The sequence below is a fragment of the Doryrhamphus excisus genome, linkage group LG15 (genome assembly GCF_037039965.1).
Source record: "Doryrhamphus excisus strain RoL-2023G ecotype Guam linkage group LG15, RoL_Dexc_Guam_v1.1, whole genome shotgun sequence".
Classification (NCBI taxonomy): Eukaryota; Metazoa; Chordata; class Actinopteri; order Syngnathiformes; family Syngnathidae; genus Doryrhamphus; species Doryrhamphus excisus.
In genome coordinates, this window is record NC_136371.1 from 14,359,634 (window position 1) to 14,371,998 (window position 12,365).

Here is a 12,365-nt window from a genome sequence, read left to right on the forward strand (position 1 = left end):
TTCACGTGTCACACATGTGCCATATATGGAGAAAATTTTGACCACAAAGCCTATAGGTAGCTTGAAATACATTATCACAGCGAGAGAAACACATTTTCTCATTTTAGCTGTAACTCCACAACAGTGCTTCTCAGCCACCTGAAACTGTGGCACATAGAACAGGATGCGAAGCTGCGTCAGGCACACTTGGAATGAGCCCCCTGGCACCTTCCACTGGCTTTTCTCATTTTAGCTGTAACTCCACAGCAGTGCTTCTCAGCCACCTGAAACTGTGGCACCTAGAACAGGATGCGAAGCTGCGTAAGGCACACTTGAAATGAGCCTCCTGGCACCTTCCGCTGGCTCAATATGACACGCCGTATCATGCTTTACTTATAATGTGTTTGAGAGCGAATAAATTGCATTTTCGAACAATGGTTGTGTGTGACAAGAAATAAAGCGCATCACACTAAATGTGTTCCATAAGTGCCAAAACGCGCTTCGGAGGCCTTTTCTGAGCGAGTGGAGTGCTTTTTTGGACGTGTCACACATGTGCCATATATGGAGAAAATTTTGACCACAAAGCCTATAGGAAGCTTGAAATACATTATCACAGCGAGAGAAACACATTTTCTCATTTTAGCTGTAACTCCACAGCAGTGCTTCTCAGCCACCTGACACTGTGGCACATAGAACAGGATGCGAAGCTGCGTCAGGCACACTTAGAATGAGCCCCCTGGCACCTTCCGTTGGCTCAATATGACACGCCGTATCATGCTTTACTCATAATGTGTTTGAGAGCGAATAAAGTGCATTTTTGAACAATAGTTGTGTGTGACAAGCAATAAAGCGCATCACACTAAATGTGTTCCATAAGTGCCAAAACGCGCTTCGGAGGCCTTTTCTGAGCGAGTGGAGTGCTTTTTTGGACGTGGCACACATGTGCCATATATGGAGGAAATTTTGACCACTAAGCCTATAGGTAGCTTGAAATACATTATCAAGGCGAGAGAAACACATTTTCTCATTTTAGCTGTAACTCCACAACAGTGCTTCTCAGCCACCTGAAACTGTGGCACATAGAACAGGATGCGAAGCTGCGTGAGGCACACTTGAAATGAGCCTCCTGGCACCTTCCGCTGGCTCAATATGACACGCCGTATCATGCTTTACTTATAATGTGTTTGAGAGCGAATAAAGTGCATTTTCGAACAATGGTTGTGTGTGACAAGCAAATAAAGCGCATCACACTAAATGTGTTCCATACGTGCCAAAACGCGCTTCGGAGGCCTTTTCTGAGCGAGTGGAGTGCTTTTTTGGACGTGTCACACATGTGCCATATATGGAGAAAATTTTGACCACAAAGCCTATAGGAAGCTTGAAAGACATTATCACAGCGAGAGAAACACATTTTCTCATTTTAGCTGTAACTCCACAGCAGTGCTTCTCAGCCACCTGAAACTGTGGCACATAGAACAGGATGCGAAGCTGCGTGAGGCACACTTGGAATGAGCCTCCTGGCACCTTCCGCTGGCTCAATATGACACGCCGTATCATGCTTTACTTATAATGTGTTTGAGAGCGAATAAAGTGCATTTTCGAACAATGGTTGTGTGTGACAAGCAAATAAAGCGCATCACACTAAATGTGTTCCATAAGTGCCAAAACGCGCTTCGGAGGCCTTTTCTGAGCGAGTGGAGTGCTTTTTTGGACGTGGCACACATGTGCCATATATGGAGAAAATTTTGACCACAAAGCCTATAGGTAGCTTGAAATACATTATCACAGGGAGAGAAACACATTTTCTCATTTTAGCTGTAACTCCACAACAGTGCTTCTCAGCCACCTGAAACTGTGGCACATAGAACAGGATGCGAACCTGCGTCAGGCACACTTGAAATGAGCCCCCTGGCACCTTTCGCTGGCTCAATATGACACGCCGTATCATGCTTTACTCATAATGTGTTTGAGAGCGAATAAAGTGCATTTTCGAACAATGGTTGTGTGTGACAAGCAATAAAGCACATCACACTAAATGTGTTCCATACGTGCCAAAACGCGCTTAGGAGGCCTTTTCTGAGCGAGTGGAGTGCTTTTTTGGACGTGTCACACATGTGCCATATATGGAGAAAATTTTGACCACAAAGCCTATAGGAAGCTTGAAAGACATTATCACAGCGAGAGAAACACATTTTCTCATTTTAGCTGTAACTCCACAGCAGTGCTTCTCAGCCACCTGAAACTGTGGCACATAGAACATGATGCGAAGCTGCGTCAGGCACACTTAGAATGAGCCCCCTGGCACCTTCCGTTGGCTCAATATGACACGCCGTATCATGCTTTACTCATAATGTGTTTGAGAGCGAATAAAGTGCATTTTTGAACAATAGTTGTGTGTGACAAGCAATAAAGCGCATCACACTAAATGTGTTCCATAAGTGCCAAAACGCGCTTCGGAGGCCTTTTCTGAGCGAGTGGAGTGCTTTTTTGGACGTGGCACACATGTGCCATATATGGAGGAAATTTTGACCACTAAGCCTATAGGTAGCTTGAAATACATTATCAAGGCGAGAGAAACACATTTTCTCATTTTAGCTGTAACTCCACAACAGTGCTTCTCAGCCACCTGAAACTGTGGCACATAGAACAGGATGCGAAGCTGCGTGAGGCACACTTGAAATGAGCCTCCTGGCACCTTCCGCTGGCTCAATATGACACGCCGTATCATGCTTTACTTATAATGTGTTTGAGAGCGAATAAAGTGCATTTTCGAACAATGGTTGTGTGTGACAAGCAAATAAAGCGCATCACACTAAATGTGTTCCATACGTGCCAAAACGCGCTTCGGAGGCCTTTTCTGAGCGAGTGGAGTGCTTTTTTGGACGTGTCACACATGTGCCATATATGGAGAAAATTTTGACCACAAAGCCTATAGGAAGCTTGAAAGACATTATCACAGCGAGAGAAACACATTTTCTCATTTTAGCTGTAACTCCACAGCAGTGCTTCTCAGCCACCTGAAACTGTGGCACATAGAACAGGATGCGAAGCTGCGTGAGGCACACTTGGAATGAGCCTCCTGGCACCTTCCGCTGGCTCAATATGACACGCCGTATCATGCTTTACTTATAATGTGTTTGAGAGCGAATAAAGTGCATTTTCGAACAATGGTTGTGTGTGACAAGCAAATAAAGCGCATCACACTAAATGTGTTCCATAAGTGCCAAAACGCGCTTCGGAGGCCTTTTCTGAGCGAGTGGAGTGCTTTTTTGGACGTGGCACACATGTGCCATATATGGAGAAAATTTTGACCACAAAGCCTATAGGTAGCTTGAAATACATTATCACAGGGAGAGAAACACATTTTCTCATTTTAGCTGTAACTCCACAACAGTGCTTCTCAGCCACCTGAAACTGTGGCACATAGAACAGGATGCGAAGCTGCGTGAGGCACACTTGAAATGAGCCTCCTGGCACCTTCCGCTGGCTCAATATGACACGCCGTATCATGCTTTACTTATAATGTGTTTGAGAGCGAATAAAGTGCATTTTCGAACAATGGTTGTGTGTGACAAGCAAATAAAGCGCATCACACTAAATGTGTTCCATACGTGCCAAAACGCGCTTCGGAGGCCTTTTCTGAGCGAGTGGAGTGCTTTTTTGGACGTGTCACACATGTGCCATATATGGAGAAAATTTTGACCACAAAGCCTATAGGAAGCTTGAAAGACATTATCACAGCGAGAGAAACACATTTTCTCATTTTAGCTGTAACTCCACAGCAGTGCTTCTCAGCCACCTGAAACTGTGGCACATAGAACAGGATGCGAAGCTGCGTCAGGCACACTTAGAATGAGCCTCCTGGCACCTTCCGCTGGCTCAATATGACACGCCGTATCATGCTTTACTTATAATGTGTTTGAGAGCGAATAAAGTGCATTTTCGAACAATGGTTGTGTGTGACAAGCAATAAAGCGCATCACACTAAATGTGTTCCATAAGTGCCAAAACGCGCTTCGGAGGCCTTTTCTGAGCGAGTGGAGTGCTTTTTTGGACGTGGCACACATGTGCCATATATGGAGGAAATTTTGACCACAAAGCCTATAGGTAGCTTGAAATACATTATCACAGCGAGAGAAACACATTTTCTCATTTTAGCTGTAACTCCACAACAGTGCTTCTCAGCCACCTGAAACTATGGCACATACAACAGGATGCGAAGCTGCGTGAGGCACACTTGGAATGAGCCTCCTGGCACCTTTCGCTGGCTCAATATGACACGCCGTATCATGCTTTACTTATAATGTGTTTGAGAGCGAATAAAGTGCATTTTCGAACAATGGTTGTGTGTGACAAGCAAATAAAGCGCATCACACTAAATGTGTTCCATAAGTGCCAAAACGCGCTTCGGAGGCCTTTTCTGAGCGAGTGGAGTGCTTTTTTGGACGTGGCACACATGTGCCATATATGGAGAAAATTTTGACCACAAAGCCTATAGGTAGCTTGAAATACATTATCACAGGGAGAGAAACACATTTTCTCATTTTAGCTGTAACTCCACAACAGTGCTTCTCAGCCACCTGAAACTGTGGCACATAGAACAGGATGCGAACCTGCGTCAGGCACACTTGAAATGAGCCCCCTGGCACCTTTCGCTGGCTCAATATGACACGCCGTATCATGCTTTACTCATAATGTGTTTGAGAGCGAATAAAGTGCATTTTCGAACAATGGTTGTGTGTGACAAGCAATAAAGCACATCACACTAAATGTGTTCCATACGTGCCAAAACGCGCTTAGGAGGCCTTTTCTGAGCGAGTGGAGTGCTTTTTTGGACGTGTCACACATGTGCCATATATGGAGAAAATTTTGACCACAAAGCCTATAGGAAGCTTGAAATACATTATCACAGCGAGAGAAACACATTTTCTCATTTTAGCTGTAACTCCACAGCAGTGCTTCTCAGCCACCTGAAACTGTGGCACATAGAACAGGATGCGAAGCTGCGTCAGGCACACTTAAAATGAGCCTCCTTGCACCTTCCGCTGGCTCAATATGACACGCCGTATCATGCTTTACTTATAATGTGTTTGAGAGCGAATAAAGTGCATTTTCGAACAATGGTTGTGTGTGACAAGCAATAAAGCGCATCACACTAAATGTGTTCCATACGTGCCAAAACGCGCTTCGGAGGCTTTTTCTGAGCGAGTGGAGTGCTTTTTTGGACGTGTCACACATGTACCATATATGGAGAAAATTTTGACCACAAAGCCTATAGGTAGCTTGAAATACATTATCACAGCGAGAGAAACACATTTTCTCATTTTAGCTGTAACTCCACAGCAGTGCTCAGCCACCTGAAACTGTGGCACATACACAGCAAATTCAGAAGTGTTAAATCAACTCCTAGGGAGTTAAATTCAACACTTTGAAAGTGTCTATATTGGTCCACACTAAATCGAGTTAAAATAACACTTTTGAAAGTGTTAAACAGTTAACACTGTGACAGAGTTGGATCAACACTCTCAATAGTTGAAATTTAACACCCATCAGTGTTGAATTTACCTAACACTAGTGTGTAGTGTCAAAAATTAACACTATCATTGTGTTGTTTTAACACTGAATAAAATTCAAATTATACTAACACTATGGATAGTGTTAAATATTATACTACTACTACTGCTCATAATAATAATAATATTGATGTTAATGTTAATATTAATATTAATGATAATAATAATGTTGTTATTATCATCATTATTGTTGTTAATAATAATAATAATAATGATAATAACAACAACAACAATAAAATTTACAAAGAAAACCACACAAGTTGCAGTTTGAATCACCTGTATTTCAAACAAGCACACCACATTAACAACAGCACTGGCTTTGCAATAACCACAACACAGGTCACACAATATGACAATGTGGCACTATGTATGTTTTTTCACACAATATGACAATGTGGCACTATGTATGTTTTTTCACACATCTCATTGGAAAACTGTTTGTCATAGGGCCTGTAATAAATCAACTCCTTAACTGGAAAAACAGAAAATGAATCTGCTCTCTCATTGATACAGTATGCACTGAAATGATCATCCGATTCGTCAGTTGAATGTTTCAGAAAGGATATTGCTTCATGACACTGCTCACCAAGCAGCTGCTTATCCGTGCAGATAACCTCCCTCTTTCTCTTTGGACTATCCTGGTAGGGTGTGCTGGTGGAAGATCTCCGGGACTGAGCTGCAGTGTTGCGCTGAACCGTTTTTATCCTCCAGGCCAAGTACCCAGATCCACTCTGTGGGTCATAGAAGTGTTCCTGTAATATTAAAAACATTAAATTGTAGAGTAAGTTCAGACCACATTACTACTCCATAAATTGATATACAAGCTTTTCATTTATAAACTTACATATCCATTGTCTGAGTATGGATCTCTGAGGCTGGGAAACAGAGAGATGATGCCCAAAGCGTATTTACTTCGCACAGAGACAGGTGGGCTCCTCCTGAAAGATAAACATGACATTACTACAGTTCCTTCAGTGCTTACAAATGTTACTGTTGTTAGTGTCACTGAGTTTAAGTCTCTTTCAAATAGTTTTTTTTAATCAGTTTTTGTATCATGTTTTAGCCATTTAGTATTTATCTCTTTCATAGGAGAAAATAAATAATAAGTTGCTTTACTAATATGCAATGTTCTAAAATAAGTGTGCTGTTAAAAAAAAAATCTGTAAAGTATAAATATGAACAATGAAGTCTTACCCATGACTTTCAACCATGTCGGCCACAAGAAGGTTTACCAACTGTCTCCTTGTGCTATCCATCAATGTTTTCATTTTATCATATTCATCCAAAATAATCTGTCCACCCGGTTTGTCCTTCAGAGCATCTCTCACCATCTAAAACATAAAGAATCATAAAGCAAATTAGCAATTATATCCATCACGATCATCATTATGTCCAACAACAAAAAAAGTTTGACACAGTTCTACTGCACAATATATTTGTGTGTGATATTTGATAACTAAGACCTCTTTTGCCGATTTCCGTTCAGCATGGGTTCTCTTCCCTCCATTTGTCCGAACAATCACTGTTGCATCAGATGAATCAGAGGATACTGGCACGGAGTCTTCTGACACTGACACAGATGAGTTGTCTGACATGGGTGACTCCAACGAAGTATATGAAAGATCATGATGAAGCACAACTGTAAACAGTAAAAGAAAAATGTATACACAAAATGAAAAAATAATTAGTTCTCCACAATACTCTATTGACGATCCACTCCTGACCTCACAAGCCTGAGTCTCACCTGTTGACTTAGTTGCCACCCTAACAGTAAGGTTCCCTGCTTGCAAAAGCTCCTCAAACACATCTGCATCGACTTCTGTCCCTGATTCATCTGTCAAGTGCAGCTCAGTCTCAAGTGGAAGATCTAGCTTATGAATGACTGATAAAAAAATATTAAATTTAGAGCAATGGAAAAATTATGATAAACAGAAATTTTCTAAACTTCTTTTCCCCAACATTTTAGATCAAGGGCACACAGGGCATTACCATTAGCTATCATAAACATAACTCCATAATATGAGACATTTACATATCACATAAATTCAGTAGATATTATAGCATTATTATGGCCGCAGCTGGGGGGTGGGGGGTGTGTGTGACTCCGGTAACTTTATTAGCTGCGGCTAACGTTAGATTGAGAAGCTAACGTTAAGAATAAGCTTTTGTTAAGTCCCAAAAGTTAAAAATAAATAAAATACAATAAAATAAAATAATTAAATAAACTACTCCTCCCTGTAAGAGCAGAGCTCTGTGTGGCTGGCGTGGTGGTCCGGTGCCTAAGGCCTAAGGCAGCAACATGCTACCCGGCTCACAGAGCTAGCCTGACTTTTAGCAATAGCAGCAGTCTCTGGGCAGGCGGGAGCTCAACCCCCCGGCCCAGCCCCGGCTCTCTAACCTTACTCCATCGCTTGATATTTTCATCGAAACTAGACCATAGCTAATTAATTGCCATAAGCGCACTTCGATGGCCTACAGATTTTCCGACAGAGAATATTCTGTTAATGTGATGCCTCATGCTCGTGCTACACCATTTTAGCTAGCTTTAACCTCTTACAAAAAATGTGCAGTTATATACCGTGTTATCCAAACGTGTAGCCTAAGCAAGCTGTGTATATTCATCAACACTGATGTGCAAAAGGAACATTAATGCACCCTTAAAAAATAGCATACAACAGCTAACCTTAACATTGGACTTAGCCTACCTTGTTAGAGCTATAGACAGGACTCCGCGACACTTATCGACACATATAAAATACTTACTGAAAAGATACTCCGTGAAGTCTGGAGGTAAAGTCGTCCTCTGCTGACCGTGCTCGAGTCTCCAAGTCGTCCCGCCCTTTAGACAAACACGTCACAGATCCGTTGGAATTCTGGGAGCAACACTGTTAAGTGTTGATTTTAAAATCAACACTTAACAGTGTTGCTTGGATTTAACTCCCTGGATTAACACCAACTCTTTTGAGGAATTAACTCTCACATAGTTGAATTAAACTAAGCAAGTGTTAAATTAACACTGTATTTTTAACATACAACACCAACACTGGAAATCTAACACTTTTGATTTTGCTGTGTAGAACAGGATGCGAAGCTGTCAGGCACACTTGAAATGAGCCTCCTTGCACCTTCCGCTGGCTCAATATGACACGCCGTATCATGCTTTACTTATAATGTGTTTGAGAGCGAATAAAGTGCATTTTCGAACAATGGTTGTGTGTGACAAGCAATAAAGCGCATCACACTAAATGTGTTCCATAAGTGCCAAAACGCGCTTCGGAGGCCTTTTCTGAGCGAGTGGAGTGCTTTTTTGGACGTGGCAAACATGTGCCATATATGGAGAAAATTTTGACCACAAAGCCTCTAGGTAGCTTGAAATACATTATCACAGCGAGAGAAACACATTTTCTCATTTTAGCTGTAACTCCACAACAGTGATTCTCAGCCACCTGAAACTGTGGCACATAGAACAGGATGCGAAGCTGCGTCAGGCACACTTAGAATGAGCCCCCTGGCACCTTCCGCTGGCTCAATATGACACGCCGTATCATGCTTTACTTATAATGTGTTTGAGAGCGAATAAAGTGCATTTTCGAACAATGGTTGTGTGTGACAAGCAATAAAGCACATCACACTAAATGTGTTCCATACGTGCCAAAACGCGCTTCGGAGGCCTTTTCTGAGCGAGTGGAGTGCTTTTTTTCACGTGTCACACATGTGCCATATATGGAGAAAATTTTGACCACAAAGCCTATAGGTAGCTTGAAATACATTATCACAGCGAGAGAAACACATTTTCTCATTTTAGCTGTAACTCCACAACAGTGCTTCTCAGCCACCTGAAACTGTGGCACATAGAACAGGATGCGAAGCTGCGTCAGGCACACTTGGAATGAGCCCCCTGGCACCTTCCACTGGCTTTTCTCATTTTAGCTGTAACTCCACAGCAGTGCTTCTCAGCCACCTGAAACTGTGGCACCTAGAACAGGATGCGAAGCTGCGTAAGGCACACTTGAAATGAGCCTCCTGGCACCTTCCGCTGGCTCAATATGACACGCCGTATCATGCTTTACTTATAATGTGTTTGAGAGCGAATAAATTGCATTTTCGAACAATGGTTGTGTGTGACAAGAAATAAAGCGCATCACACTAAATGTGTTCCATAAGTGCCAAAACGCGCTTCGGAGGCCTTTTCTGAGCGAGTGGAGTGCTTTTTTGGACGTGTCACACATGTGCCATATATGGAGAAAAATTTGACCACAAAGCCTATAGGAAGCTTGAAATACATTATCACAGCGAGAGAAACACATTTTCTCATTTTAGCTGTAACTCCACAGCAGTGCTTCTCAGCCACCTGACACTGTGGCACATAGAACAGGATGCGAAGCTGCGTCAGGCACACTTAGAATGAGCCCCCTGGCACCTTCCGTTGGCTCAATATGACACGCCGTATCATGCTTTACTCATAATGTGTTTGAGAGCGAATAAAGTGCATTTTTGAACAATAGTTGTGTGTGACAAGCAATAAAGCGCATCACACTAAATGTGTTCCATAAGTGCCAAAACGCGCTTCGGAGGCCTTTTCTGAGCGAGTGGAGTGCTTTTTTGGACGTGGCACACATGTGCCATATATGGAGGAAATTTTGACCACTAAGCCTATAGGTAGCTTGAAATACATTATCAAGGCGAGAGAAACACATTTTCTCATTTTAGCTGTAACTCCACAACAGTGCTTCTCAGCCACCTGAAACTGTGGCACATAGAACAGGATGCGAAGCTGCGTGAGGCACACTTGAAATGAGCCTCCTGGCACCTTCCGCTGGCTCAATATGACACGCCGTATCATGCTTTACTTATAATGTGTTTGAGAGCGAATAAAGTGCATTTTCGAACAATGGTTGTGTGTGACAAGCAAATAAAGCGCATCACACTAAATGTGTTCCATACGTGCCAAAACGCGCTTCGGAGGCCTTTTCTGAGCGAGTGGAGTGCTTTTTTGGACGTGTCACACATGTGCCATATATGGAGAAAATTTTGACCACAAAGCCTATAGGAAGCTTGAAAGACATTATCACAGCGAGAGAAACACATTTTCTCATTTTAGCTGTAACTCCACAGCAGTGCTTCTCAGCCACCTGAAACTGTGGCACATAGAACAGGATGCGAAGCTGCGTCAGGCACACTTAGAATGAGCCTCCTGGCACCTTCCGCTGGCTCAATATGACACGCCGTATCATGCCTTACTTATAATGTGTTTGAGAGCGAATAAAGTGCATTTTCGAACAATGGTTGTGTGTGACAAGCAATAAAGCGCATCACACTAAATGTGTTCCATAAGTGCCAAAACGCGCTTCGGAGGCCTTTTCTGAGCGAGTGGAGTGCTTTTTTGGACGTGGCACACATGTGCCATATATGGAGGAAATTTTGACCACAAAGCCTATAGGTAGCTTGAAATACATTATCACAGCGAGAGAAACACATTTTCTCATTTTAGCTGTAACTCCACAACAGTGCTTCTCAGCCACCTGAAACTATGGCACATAGAACAGGATGCCAAGCTGCGTGAGGCACACTTGGAATGAGCCTCCTGGCACCTTTCGCTGGCTCAATATGACACGCCGTATCATGCTTTACTCATAATGTGTTTGAGAGCGAATAAAGTGCATTTTCGAACAATGGTTGTGTGTGACAAGCAATAAAGCGCATCACACTAAATGTGTTCCATAAGTGCCAAAACGCGCTTCGGAGGCCTTTTCTGAGCGAGTGGAGTGCTTTTTTGGACGTGGCAAACATGTGCCATATATGGAGAAAATTTTGACCACAAAGCCTATAGGTAGCTTGAAATACATTATCACAGCGACAGAAACACATTTTCTCATTTTAGCTGTAACTCCACAGCAGTGCTTCTCAGCCACCTGAAACTGTGGCACATAGAACAGGATGCGAAGCTGCGTCAGGCACACTTGGAATGAGCCCCCTGGCACCTTTCGCTGGCTCAATATGACACGCCGTATCATGCTTTAGTCATAATGTGTTTGAGAGCGAATAAAGTGCATTTTCGAACAATGGTTGTGTGTGACAAGCAATAAAGCGCATCACACTAAATGTGTTCCATAAGTGCCAAAACGCGCTTCGGAGGCCTTTTCTGAGCGAGTGGAGTGCTTTTTTGGACGTGTCACACATGTGCCATATATGGAGAAAATTTTGACCACAAAGCCTATAGGAAGCTTGAAATACATTATCACAGCGAGAGAAACACATTTTCTCATTTTAGCTGTAACTCCACAACAGTGCTTCTCAGCCATCTGAAACTGTGGCACATAGAACAGGATGCCAAGCTGCGTCAGGCACACTTGAAATGAGCCTCCTGGCACCTTCCGCTGGCTCAATATGACACGCCGTATTATGCTATACTTATAATGTGTTTGAGAGCGAATAAAGTGCATTTTCGAACAATGGTTGTGTGTGACAAGCAATAAGCGCATCACACTAAATGTGTTCCATAAGTGCCAAAACGCGCTTCGGAGGCCTTTTCTGAGCGAGTGGAGTGCTTTTTTGGACGTGGCACACATGTGCCATATATGGAGAAAATTTTGACCACAAAGCCTATAGGAAGCTTGAAATACATTATCACAGCGAGAGAAACACATTTTCTCATTTTAGCTGTAACTCCACAGCAGTGCTTCTCAGCCACCTGAAACTGTGGCACATAGAACAGGATGCGAAGCTGTCAGGCACACTTGAAATGAGCCTCCTTGCACCTTCCGCTGGCTCAATATGACACGCCGTATCATGCTTTACTCATAATGTGTTTGA

At 42.8% G+C, this 12,365-nt stretch overlaps 1 long non-coding RNA gene across 3 annotated transcripts; it reads right to left on the bottom strand.

Moving 5' to 3' along the window:
* Positions 1–5,812: 5,812 nt before the first annotated feature.
* On the bottom strand, positions 5,813–8,464 carry LOC144901739 (uncharacterized). Of its 3 annotated transcripts, XR_013629828.1 has the most exons (6): positions 8,316–8,446; positions 7,297–7,434; positions 7,016–7,191; positions 6,747–6,883; positions 6,397–6,490; positions 5,813–6,304 (listed from the first exon to the last, which is right to left on the bottom strand). It is a non-coding gene; the product is annotated as an uncharacterized LOC144901739 (long non-coding RNA). The 3 variants fall into 3 exon arrangements; XR_013629826.1 differs by lacking the exon at positions 7,297–7,434 and having other exon boundaries at positions 8,316–8,464; XR_013629827.1 differs by lacking the exon at positions 8,316–8,446 and having other exon boundaries at positions 7,297–7,571.
* Positions 8,465–12,365: the final 3,901 nt, after the last annotated feature.